Here is a 13591-nt window from a genome sequence, read left to right on the forward strand (position 1 = left end):
TACACATAAGAGCTGTGGATAATATAAAAAAAAAAACCCACAATAATTAAAGTTCATTTAGTGATAATATGATTTTATACACTTTATCATTTATTATCGTGTAATTCTGGTATTATTTAGTCTGTTTGCTAATAGTAATGTGGGAAGTGTTTGGGGGAAATCCATGCTTTAATAATCAGAATATCCTGATATTTTTATACACCAGTAACTAACAGTCTTACAATACACCAACAATTGTTTCTTATTGTCATTCTTTATTAAGTTGTTAATATATTGATATATTTTTGAGATTTATATTCATATTAATGAGTTTAAGACATACTAAAAGTGTAATCTTGTGTGTGTGTGTGTGTGTGTGTGTGTGTGTGTGTCAGTGTGGCGTTGATTACAACACGGTCCCTGGTTGATGTTTCAACAGTAGAATTATCATCATTTTGTCATCTGATTCTTTTTCTGTAGCGGAAAACTTTATGTAAAATGCAGTAAAAAGAAGAATCTGGGTGTGTTCATTCTCCTGAATCTTTATTTACCTGATAAAAGTAGAAAGAAAAGATTCCCAATGTTTTAACTGATCATTATTATCATAATTATTATGTAATAATAATATAATAACCAGTGTCAAGGGGCAGAGACGGGGACTCGAGTCTGAGTCGCACGTAAGTCCCACACACAGCGACTCGTGACTCGCAAAAAATGACTTGTGGACAACAAAAGTCAGCAACATTATTTATGTGCGACAATTATATATATACAGTGTATCACAAAAGTGAGTACACCCCTCACATTTCTGCAAATATTTTATTATATCTTTTCATGGGACGACACTGTAGACATGAAACTTGGATATAACTTAGAGTAGTCAGTGTACAGCTTGTATAGCAGTGTAGATTTACTGTCTTCTGAAAATAACTCAACACACAGCCATTAATGTCTAAATAGCTGCAACATAAGTGAGTACACCCCACAGTGAACATGTCCAAATTGTGCCCAAAGTGTCAATATTTTGTGTGACCACCATTATTATCCAGCACTGCCTTAACCCTCCTGGGCATGGAATTCACCAGAGCTGCACAGGTTGCTACTGGAATCCTCTTCCACTCCTCCATGATGACGTCACGGAGCTAGTGGATGTTAGACACCTTGAACTCCTCCATCTTCCACTTGAGGATGCGCCACAGGTGCTCAATTGGGTTTAGTCCATCACCTTTACCTTCAGCTTCCTCAGCAAGGCAGTTGTCATCTTGGAGGTTGTGTTTGGGGTCGTTATCCTGTCGGAAAACTGCCATGAGGCCCAGTTTTTGAAGGGAGGGGATCATGCTCTGTTTCAGAATGTCACAGTACATGTTGGAATTCATGTTTCCCTCAATGAACTGCAGCTCCCCAGTGCCAGCAACACTCATGCAGCCCAAGACCATGATGCTACCACCACCATGCTTGACTGTAGGCAAGATACAGTTGTCTTGGTACTTCTCACCAGGGCGCCGCCACACATGCTGGACACCATCTGAGCCAAACAAGTTTATCTTGGTCTCGTCAGACCACAGGGCATTCCAGTAATCCATGTTCTTGGACTGCTTGTCTTCAGCAAACTGTTTGCTGGCTTTCTTGTGCGTCAGCTTCCTTCTGGGATGACGACCATGCAGACCGAGTTGATGCAGTGTGCGGCGTATGGTCTGAGCACTGACAGGCTGACCTCCCACGTCTTCAACCTCTGCAGCAATGCTGGCAGCACTCATGTGTCTATTTTTTAAAGCCAACCTCTGGATATGACGCCGAACACGTGGACTCAACTTCTTTGGTCGACCCTGGCGAAGCCTGTTCCGAGTGGAACCTGTCCTGGAAAACCGCTGTATGACCTTGGCCACCATGCTGTAGCTCAGTTTCAGGGTGTTAGCAATCTTCTTATAGCCCAGGCCATCTTTGTGGAGAGCAACAATTCTATTTCTCACATCCTCAGAGAGTTCTTTGCCATGAGGTGCCATGTTGAATATCCAGTGGCCAGTATGAGAGAATTGTACCCAAAACACCAAATTTAACAGCCCTGCTCCCCATTTACACCTGGGACCTTGACACATGACACCAGGGAGGGACAACGACACATTTGGGCGCAATTTGGACATGTTCACTGTGGGGTGTACTCACTTATGTTGCCAGCTATTTAGACATTAATGGCTGTGTGTTGAGTTATTTTCAGAAGACAGTAAATCTACACTGCTATACAAGCTGTACACTGACTACTCTAAGTTATATCCAAGTTTCATGTCTATAGTGTTGTCCCATGAAAAGATATAATGAAATATTTGCAGAAATGTGAGGGGTGTACTCACTTTTGTGATACACTGTATATGATCCGACATCATTCTGATCGTGTCATTTCTGCTCTCTGTCTTAACCCACAACACATGCAATGTGTAAATGTTCCAGCCAGCTTCCGGCGTAGTGATGAAGCGTCGCTCCCTACTTAAAATGGTGGAGTACCCTACGTAGTGCACTTCACAGGAACGACCGGGGTGAATGGAACGCTCCTACAGAATCGGTGCTGATGGTTGAAAGACGCTTTCTGAACCAATCAGAGCTTCTGATTGTAATTGTTAGTAAGAAATGCTGTTATTTGCATTTATTCAGTTTGCGTCACACAGATGACGTGGTAATGAAACGCTCGATCGGCTTTCTAACCACTTCCTGTTTTACTTCACCACCGGGAAAAGTTTGGAGGTTTTTAATTATAAGCACATTTACAAAATAACGGATTCTGTTCCTAATGGGACGCACGCTTATAAATGTAATAGCATCTGGAAGAACAGAAGCTCAGGTAAGCAGCGGTTATGATGGTTTTTGCTGTGTTTGGGATTTTGGCCGCTGTGCCGTGATTTATCGAGCGCTTTTGTTCTGTAATGAAAACAAAACGTATCAGTTGAAGCTTTTAACTGGAACCTTCTTGTTACAGAAATTACATTCATTTACACAATGAGGAGGAAAGTAAAGACACGAAGTAAAACGGCTAAATACACTCGCTAATCTGTTGTTGTTTTTATCTGAACTTACAGATTATTTCTTTATTTCTACGCTACATTTACAATATATGTTTTGTGTAGATTATATTGACTCCTGACTCGACTCGCACCAGACGTAAACAAACTACGGTACATTAACCAAAATCAGATAGACAGACAGACAGACAGATGCAAAGATCATCGGACGGCGACTACAAAAGATTCGGTGGTCAATTTAGATCCCAGTGACGTAGACCCAGGTGAGGAAGCTCCTACCATCCCTTCACCAGACGTAAACAAACTACATCAATCAAAATGAGCAAAATCGCTGAAACCGTAATAATAATAATAATAATAATAATAATATAATGATAATAATGATAATAATAATAATAATAATAGTAATAATATATTAATAATATAATATAATAATAATAATAATAATATATTAATAATATAATAATAATAATAATAATATATTAATAATATAATATAATAATAATAATAATAATATAATAATATAATAACTCGTGTCAGGGGGTCCTAGAAAGTATTTTAAACACAGTGCAGAACAGTGGACTTGTGGTATCCCAGTGGCGCTGGTTCTCCTCCCGGCCTCCAGGCGGCGCTGTGTCTCTCGCTCCTCTCCGCAGCAGAAGGCTTGGTCAGCTCCTCATTAGCTGTAATGTAGTCCGGGCTGTGATGGCTGCTCAGCGCTGGAACTGAAACATGTTCGTGTGTCAGCGGTGAATCTGCACCAAATCCCTCTGCGCTGATACAGAATCCCACCGGAGCGGAAACTCAAGCTGCGCCGTTTATCTGCGCCGCCGGAAGCGCGACTGACCGTGTGCGGTGTGTGCGGTGTGTGCGGAGCGGCTGTGGGGACCGAGACTGGATACAACATGACCTGAAGCTCCCAGAGAGAGAGAGTGTAAGTGTGTGTGTGTGTGTGTGTGTGTGTGTGTGTGTGTGTGTGTGTGTGTGTGTGTGTGTGTGTGTGTGTGTGTGTGTGTGTTGGTGGTGGTCTGCGGTGTGTCCAGTACCAACAGTGGTCAGTTACATATACTGTATACACTGATCAGCCATAACATTAAAACCACCTCCTTGTTTCTACACTCACTGTCCATGTTATCAGCTCCACTTACCATATAGAAGCACTTTGTAGTTCTACAATTACTGACTGTAGTCCATCTGTTTCTCTACATGCTTTGTTACCCCCATTCATGCTGTTCTTCAATGGTCAGGACCCCCACAGGACCACCACAGAGCAGGTATTATTTAGGTGGTGGATGATTCTCAGCACTGCAGTGACACTGACATGGTGGTGGTGTGTTAGTGTGTGTTGTGCTGGTATGAGCGGATCAGACACAGCAGCGCTGCTGGAGTTTTTAAACACAGTGTCCACTCACTGTCCACTCTATTAGACGCTCCTACCTAGTCGGTCCACCTTGTAGATGTAAAGTCAGAGATGATCGCTCATCTATTGCTGCTGTTTGAGTCGCTCATCTTCTAGACCTTCATCAGTGGTCACAGGACGCTGCCCACGGGGCGCTGTTGGCTGGATGTTTTTGGTTGGTGGACTATTCTCAGTCCAACAAGGACAGTAAGGTGTTTAAAAACTCCAGCAGCGCTGCTGTGTCTGATCCACTCATACCAGCACAACACACACTAACACACCACCACCATGTCAGTGTCACCGCAGTGCTGAGAATCATCCACCACCTAAATAATACCTGCTCTGTGGTGGTCCTGTGGGGGTCCTGACCATTGAAGAACAGAGTGAAAGGGGGTAACAAAGCATGTAGAGAAACAGATGGACTACAGTCAGTAATTGTAGAACTACAAAGTGCTTCTATATGGTAAGGGGAGCTGATAAAATGGACAGTGAGTGTAGAAACAAGGAGGTGGTTTTAATATTATGGCTGATCAGTTACACACACACACACACACTAGGGGAAAGCTCTAGTATCTCTAATGAACCTGACTGCACGTCTTTGGACTGTGGGAGGAAACCCACACTGACACGGGGAGAACATGCACAGACCGCTCCTCCTGGGAATTGAACCCAGGCCCTTATATCTGTGAGGCGACTGTATTTAGTAGAATTTAGTGCTTATTAATCACGTTTCCGTATTTCAGTAGGAAAATCTGTTATTACAGAAGCTAATAGCAGTTTAGGGAAGCGATTGTTGAAACTGCTTAGAGGAGCTAAAACCAGCGCAGGAGGAAATAAAACACGAAGTTACGCTCGACCATAAACGGCTGCAAGAGGAAGTTACAGAGCGCAAAGAAAAGAACCTGAAAGTTTAGAGGCTGCGCGGTCACAGCGTGCAAACCCACAGAGTTCAGGTGCGTCCGTCCGTCCGGTCATCCATTCATTGCAGTTTGTTGAATCTGTAATTAACCTGACTGCACGTCTTTGGACTGTGAGAGGAAACCGGAGCGCCTGGAGGAAACCCACACAGACACAAGGACCTTCTTGCTGTGGGGCGACAGTGCTACCCACAGAGCCGCTGTGTCACCCCCTGTAAATGACTTTGTGGTATAATGTGGCCACAGCTTTTTGTTTCTCACAAATAAGCAAGTTTGATGGTTGAAATGAAATCTTTAATATTATTATTATAATTATTATTATTATTGTTTTTATTATTATTATTATTATTATTATTATTTATCATTACTATTATTATTATCATTATTATTATATTATTATTATTATTATATTATTATTAATATTATTGTTATCAAGATTAATATTATTATTATGTTATTGTTATTATCATTAATACTATTATTATTATTAATATTATTATTATTATTTGTATTATTATTATTTGTATTATTTTTATTATTATCATTATTACTATTATTATTATTATCAATATTATTATTATGTTATTATTATTATTATTATTATCATTATTATTATTATTATTTATCATTACTATTATTATTATCATTATTATTATATTATTGTTATCAAGATTATTATTATTATTATTATGTTATTATTATTATCATTAATATTATTATTATTATTATCATTATTATTGTTATTAATATTATTATTATTATCATTATTACTATTATTATTATTATTATCAATATTATTAATATTATTTGCATTATTATTATTTGTATTATTTTTATTATTATCATTATTACTATATTATTACTATTATTGTTGTTAACAATATTATTATTATTATTATTATCAATATTATTATTATTATGTTATTATTATTATCATCATTATTATTATTATTATCATTATTATTATTATTAATATAATTATTATTATCATTATTATCATTATCATTATTATCATTATTATTATTATGATTATTATTATTATCATTATTACTATTATAATATTATTATTATTATTTGTATTATTTTTATTATTATCATTATGATTATTATTAATATTATTGTTATCAAGATTATTATTATTATTATTATGTTATTATTCTTATCATTATTATTATTATTATTATTATCATTATTATTGTTAATAATATTGTTATTATTATCATTATTTTTTATTATTATTATTATTACTATTATTATTATTCTTATCAATATTATTATTATTATTTGTATTATTATTATTTGTATTATTTTTATTATTATCATTATTACTATTATTATTATTACTATTATTGTTGTTAGCAATATTATTATTATTATTATTATCAATATTATTATTATTATGTTATTATTATTATCATCATTATTATTATTATTATTATCATTATTATTATTATTAATATAATTATTAATAACATTATTATCTTTATTATTATTATCATTATTATTATTATCATTATTATTATTATCATTATTACTATTATAATATTATTATTATTATTTGTAATTTTTTTATTATTATCATTATGATTATTATTAATATTATTGTTATCAAGATTATTATTATTATGTTATTATTATTATTATTATTTTTATTATCATTATTATTGTTATTAATATTGTTATTATTATCATTATTTTTATTATTATCATTATTACTATTATTATTATTATTATCAATATTATTATTATTATTTGTATTATTATTATTTGTATTTTTTTATTATTATCATTATTACTATTATTATTATTACTATTATTGTTGTTAGCAATATTATTATTATTATTATTATCAATATAATTATTATTATGTTATTATTATTATCATCATTATTATTATGATTATTATCATTATTATTATTAATATAATTATTATTATCATTATTATCATTATTATTATTATCATTATTAATATTATGATTATTATTATTATCATTATTACTATTATAATATTATTATTATTATTTTTATTATTTTTATTATTATCATTATGATTATTATTAATATTATTATTATCATTTGTGTTATTATTATTATTTGTATTATTATTATCATTATTATTATTGTTATTTCTAACACGTGCACTCTCGCCAGTACGGTGGCTCATTGGTTAGCACTGTCGCCTCACATCAAGAAGGTTCTGGGTTTGATTCTTAGGTGGAGCAGCCCGGGTCCTTTCTTCGTGGAGTTTGCATGTTCTTCCCGTGTTTGTGTGGGTTTCCTAAGAAGCTCCGGTTTCCTCCCACGAGAGTCATGCACTGATCTCCGCTATCCCCCGTCTCTGTGCAGCACCATGGAACAGCCAGCAGAGGGCGTAACTGCAGCAGTAATGAGTGTCAGCACCGGCGGGTTAGCATGTTTTACCGCTGTCGTCCCGTCTGTGTTTAAGCTTTTTTACAGGATGGGTGTCGGCTCATGTCAGTCAGTGATTGATTCAGTCAGACACAGTGAAGCTTCGTCAGCGCGGCTGAATCACAAACGGTGTCGGTCAGTTTCCGTCCCTTCTGTTCTTCCTCTTGTCCTGCACACACACCGCGCTCTCATGGACTCCTGTCGCCCGGCCTCCTGTTCCCAGCTTCCTCAGGCGGCACAGAGGAGGATCGAACCCGAGCCGAGTGACCGTCCAGTCACACGCGGTCCAGCGCGACCTGTCGTGTCGTTTCGACAACGAGCGCTATTACAATAGTGACCTCTGTGTGACCTTTCAAGCTAGAACAACAACCACTGTTCTGTCTGTCTGTGGCCGCTCTGTGACAGCGTTTGTACGGCCGGGCGTTTTTCTTCACGTGTTTATAGAGCTCAGTCATGCTGGGACAGTAACGGGCCTTCCCTAAACTATTGCTGCCACACTGAAGCATAGAAAATTAGTTTTTTTAGCAGTTGTTGAGGCTGAAACACACATTCAGTAATTAGAAGGGGCGTCCCAATACTTTTGTACGTGTAGTGTTTGCTGATTTGGGTGATTCTAATATTGCAGCGTAAATACGAACTCGTCCCTCAGGTTACATGTTAAGGTTTATTTCTTTGTTCCCAAAATATAAAAGAAAACAGAAAGTAGTTTAAAAAAAGCTAATAAAAGAAACTCTGTTTAAAATAATTACCTACAAGTTAATAAAAGCATTTTAGCTATTTTTTTTAAACACTATAGAGAACACTTTAATAATTTAGCTACGAAGTTGAAAGAAACCTTTTAAAGAAGTAGCTAAAATGCTAATAAAAGAAACTCTGTGTTAAACAAAATTAGGTAAAAGGCTAAGGGGAATTTATCTAAAAGATTAATAAAATAAACTTTGTGTTTAAAAACAATTCTAAAAAGCTAATAGAAGAAACATTGTGTTAAAAGACTATTAAAAGAAATCCTTTTTAAAGATTTAGCTAAAAAGTTAAATGAAACTGTTTTTAAAAATTAGCTGAAACGCTAATAAGAGAAACACACTGTTTAAAAATAGTAACTTAAAAGCTAAAAAAACTAAAAAGCTAATAAAAGTAACTCTTGGGTCAGAGCTAAAAGACAAATAAAATTAATCTTTTTTTACAGAATTATCTAAAGGTCTAATAGAAGAAACATTGTGTTAAAAATAGCTAAAAGACTAATAAAAGATTTAACTAAAAAGTTCAAAGAAACTGTTTTTAAAAATGAGCTGAAACGCTAATAAGAGAATCTCTGTGTTAAACAAATTTAACTAAAAGGCTAAAACAAGAAACTGTTTAAAAATGTAGCTAAAATGCTAATAAAAGATTAACTAAAAAGTTATTAAAAGAAACTTGTTTAAAAAATAAAAAGTTAGCTAAAACGCTAATAGAGGAAACTTTTTTAAATCATTTAGCTACAAAGTTAAAAGAAACTTTAAAAAAGTAGCTAAAAAAGCTAAGAGTTTAAAAATCAATCTTTTTTTTAAGAATCAGCTAAAAGACTAATAGAAGAAACATTTAAAAAAAATAGCTAAAACACAAATAAAAGAAATCTTTTTAAAAATATATGATAAAAAGGTAACACTAGAAGAGTTAAAAACTGATCGAAGAAACTTTTTGTTTTTAAACTAAAACGCTAATAAAAGAAACTATTTAAAACAAATTAGCTATAAAGCTAATAGAAGGTAGCGACGCTTGCTTGGCTGTTTTTAGCTTGTTGTTGGTACCTTAAGGGAAGCTTAGTATATATATCTATCTACAGTGTATCACAAAAGTGAGTACACCCCTCACATTTCTGCAGATATTTAAGTATATCTTTTCATGGGACAACACTGACAAAATGACACTTTGACACAATGAAAAGTAGTCTGTGTGCAGCTTATATAACAGTGTAAATTTATTCTTCCCTCAAAATAACTCAATATACAGCCATTAATGTCTAAACCACCGGCAACAAAAGTGAGTACACCCCTAAGAGACTACACCCCTAAATGTCCAAATTGAGCACTGCTTGTCATTTTCCCTCCAAAATGTCATGTGATTTGTTAGTGTTACTAGGTCTCAGGTGTGCATAGGGAGCAGGTGTGTTCAATTTAGTAGTACAGCTCTCACACTCTCTCATACTGGTCACTGAAAGTTCCAACATGGCACCTCATGGCAAAGAACTCTCTGAGGATCTTAAAAGACGAATTGTTGCGCTACATGAAGATGGCCGAGGCTACAAGAAGATTGCCAACACCCTGAAACTGAGCTGCAGCACAGTGGCCAAGATCATCCAGCGTTTTAAAAGAGCAGGGTCCACTCAGAACAGACCTCGCGTTGGTCGTCCAAAGAAGCTGAGTGCACGTGCTCAGCGTCACATCCAACTGCTGTCTTTGAAAGATAGGCGCAGGAGTGCTGTCAGCATTGCTGCAGAGATTGAAAAGGTGGGGGGTCAGCCTGTCAGTGCTCAGACCATACGCCGCACACTACATTAAATTGGTCTGCATGGCTGTCACCCCAGAAGGAAGCCTCTTCTGAAGTCTCTACACAAGAAAGCCCGCAAACAGTTTGCTGAAGACATGTCAACAAAGGACATGGATTACTGGAACCATGTCCTATGGTCTGATGAGACCAAGATTAATTTGTTTGGTTCAGATGGTCTCAAGCATGTGTGGTGGCAATCAGGTGAGGAGTACAAAGATAAGTGTGTCATGCCTACAGTCAAGCATGGTGGTGGGAATGCCATGGTCTGGGGCTGCATGAGTGCAGCAGGTGTTGGGGAGTTACATTTCATTGAGGGACACATGAACTCCAATATGTACTGTGAAATACTGAAGCAGAGCATGATCCCCTTCCTCCGGAAACTGGGTCGCAGGGCAGTGTTCCAGCATGATAATGACCCCAAACACACCTCTAAGACGACCACTGCTTTATTGAAGAGGCTGAGGGTAAAGGTGATGGACTGGCCAAGCATGTCTCCAGACCTAAACCCAATAGAACATCTTTGGGGCATCCTCAAGCGGAAGGTGGAGGAGCGCAAAGTCTCGAATATCCGCCAGCTCCGTGATGTCGTCATGGAGGAGTGGAAAAGCATTCCAGTGGCAACCTGTGAAGCTCTGGTAAACTCCATGCCCAGGAGAGTTAAGGCAGTTCTGGGAAATAATGGTGGCCACACAAAATATTGACACTTCAGGAACTTTCACTAAGGGGTGTACTCACTTTTGTTGCCGGTGGTTTAGACATTAATGGCTGTATATTGAGTTATTTTGAGGAAAGAATAAATTTACACTGTTATATAAGCTGCACACAGACTACTTTTCATTGTGTCAAAGTGTCATTTTGTCAGTGTTGTCCCATGAAAAGATATACTTAAATATCTGCAGAAATGTGAGGGGTGTACTTACTTTTGTGATACACTGTATCTTTATATATATATATATTTAACATTAAACCTTTTAAAGCGCTTTATTATTAAACGTGTAGTTTCTGTTCCGCGCTTGTTCGATGGGCCGCTGAGAACCCGCTAATCGATCCGATCTCATCAGTCACTGAGCTCTTTCATCACGTCATGTCCTGTTGTTCCTGTTTGCAGATGCTCCTACACACACACACACACACACACACACACTGGTTTTCAGCTCGTTGCCAGGCAACCGCGCTCCCATCTCGAACCTAAATGAGGTGGGAATTTGTCCAGCGAGTATCAGGTGCAGCGCGGAGAACCGAATGCGACCCGAGTTTTGCAGCCGTGCTGGAATTTGGACTCTAACTAAACCCCCTCGTCCCTCCCTAAAGTGTTTGGCATATTAGTAGGTTCATTATTATTATTAACATTGCACTGAATTGTTAGTAAGAATGACAGTGCAAAAACGGACCGCTTCTTTTCACCTGCACCGGGGTTCATACGGAGATCAGCATTGTGCACAGATAGTCACGCACTGATCTCCATTATCCCCCGTCTCTGTGCAGTACCATCGATCAGCCAGCAGAGGTCGCACGTAAGTCGCACACACGGCGACTTCTGACTCGACTCTGACTCGTTTCAAATGACTCGACTCGCAAAAAATGACTCGTAAACAACAAGTCCCTAGCGTCAGCACGTGTTAACATTAGTTACGTGTGACAGTATATATATATTTAATTATTATTATTATAAATATTCTGCTTTTATTATAATAATAACACTCCGGCCGCCTGAAGCGTCGCTCCCTACTCCCTACAGTCTGAAGTTCACTTCATTTGAACATTTTCGTTACCTTTGGATCAGAATCTCACTTAAAATGGTGGAGTACCCTACGTAGTGCACTTCACAGGAACAGCCGGGGTGAATGGAACGCTCCTACAGAATCGGTGCTAATGGTTGTAAGACGCTTTCTGAACCAATCAGAGCTTCTGATTGTAATTGTTAGTAAGAAATGCTGTTATTTGTATTTATTCAGTTTGCGTCACACAGATGACGCGGTAATGAAACGCTCGATCGGCTTTCTAACCACTTCCTGTTTTACTTCACCACCGGGAAAAGTTTGGAGGTTTTTAATTATAAGCACATTTACAAAATAACGGATTCTGTTCCTAATGGGACGCACGCTTATAAATGTAATAGCGTCTGGAAGAACAGAAGCTCAGGTAAGCAGCGGTTATGATTGTTTTTGCTGTGTTTGGGATTTTGGCCGCTGTGCCGTGATTTATCGAGCGCTTTTGTTCTGTAATGAAAACAAAACGTATCAGTTGAAGCTTTTAACTGGAACCTTCTTGTTACAGAAATTACATTCATTTACACAATGAGGAGGAAAGTAAAGACACGAAGTAAAACGGCTAAATACACTCGCTAATCTGTTGTTGTTTTTATCTGAACTTACAGATTATTTCTTTATTTCTACGCTACATTTATAATATATGTTTTGTGTTTATTATAAAGACTCGTGACTCGACTCGGACTCGTATTTTGTGACTTGTGAACGTCTCTGGTTCATGGTGAGTCCCTGATTAAACGTATATATGGGGTTTTTGTTATTCCGCTCGACGCTCGTGTCCCCAATTAGCATTTTTAACAGGAAACGGCAGCCGCGTGGCACCTGTAGTCCTGTTTTTAACTCTAGGTACTTTCTGAAAAACTAGGACAGACAACTTAAGATGGAACGAACCACCTTAATCTAAACCGTACTGTACAGTAGGTTTAAAAAACGGATCTGCCTCACACAACGCCGGTCAGATCTTCCTGGACTGAACTTCATCATCTGTAAGGTCCGTTAGATAGCGGCGGGTGACCCTGACTAAACCCAGCGTGGAATTTAGCGTGTCAGTAGGAAACAGGTTAGCATTCTGACTTCCTGTCTGACTGAACGTATTCATCTCTTCACTGAGCTCGCCGGTACTTCACGCGCCGGGATCCGGCGGTTCGGGTTAGCTCGCTGAACGGATCCGCGCGCCTGTGCTGGTGAGGTAAGGTAACGTACGTTTGTTTGGACGGTTAACCGGGTGGGTGGACGAGGAACAGGATGCACGCGCGTACGGAGCGCCAGGCGATGAGAGACGAACTAGAACTCGGGCTGAGAGGAAGCAGAGGATTTGGTTGTGTACAGGGGGGTGAAGATTTACGTTTTTGGCATTTAGCGGACGCTTTTACAATACTGTGACTGTATACTGTTTAAGCATTGAGGGTTAAGGGCCTCGCTCAAGGGCCCAACAGTAGTGACAGCGTGGCAGTGGTAGGGTTCGAACCAGCAACCTTTTGATTACTAGTCCAGTACTTTAATCGCTAAGCTACAACCGCTCAGCCCATGTTGACCTGAATTCAGGTCGTTCGCCATCTACCGTACACGATATTGTGAAAA

The 13591-nt window shown here is 37.6% G+C and overlaps 1 protein-coding gene across 1 annotated transcript in view; it reads left to right on the forward strand.

Annotated features, from left to right (window-relative positions):
• The first annotated feature begins 3730 nt into the window (after window positions 1-3730).
• The window catches only part of LOC134310746 (DENN domain-containing protein 4B-like), a 43986-nt gene continuing 34125 nt past the window's right edge, over window positions 3731-13591 (forward strand). The window contains exon 1 of the mRNA XM_062992387.1: window positions 3731-3924. The gene's annotated coding sequence lies outside the window, so the exon portion shown is untranslated. The remainder of the gene's footprint in view (window positions 3925-13591) is intronic.

Source organism: Trichomycterus rosablanca, chromosome 3 (genome assembly GCF_030014385.1).
Source record: "Trichomycterus rosablanca isolate fTriRos1 chromosome 3, fTriRos1.hap1, whole genome shotgun sequence".
NCBI classification, from domain to species: Eukaryota; Metazoa; Chordata; class Actinopteri; order Siluriformes; family Trichomycteridae; genus Trichomycterus; species Trichomycterus rosablanca.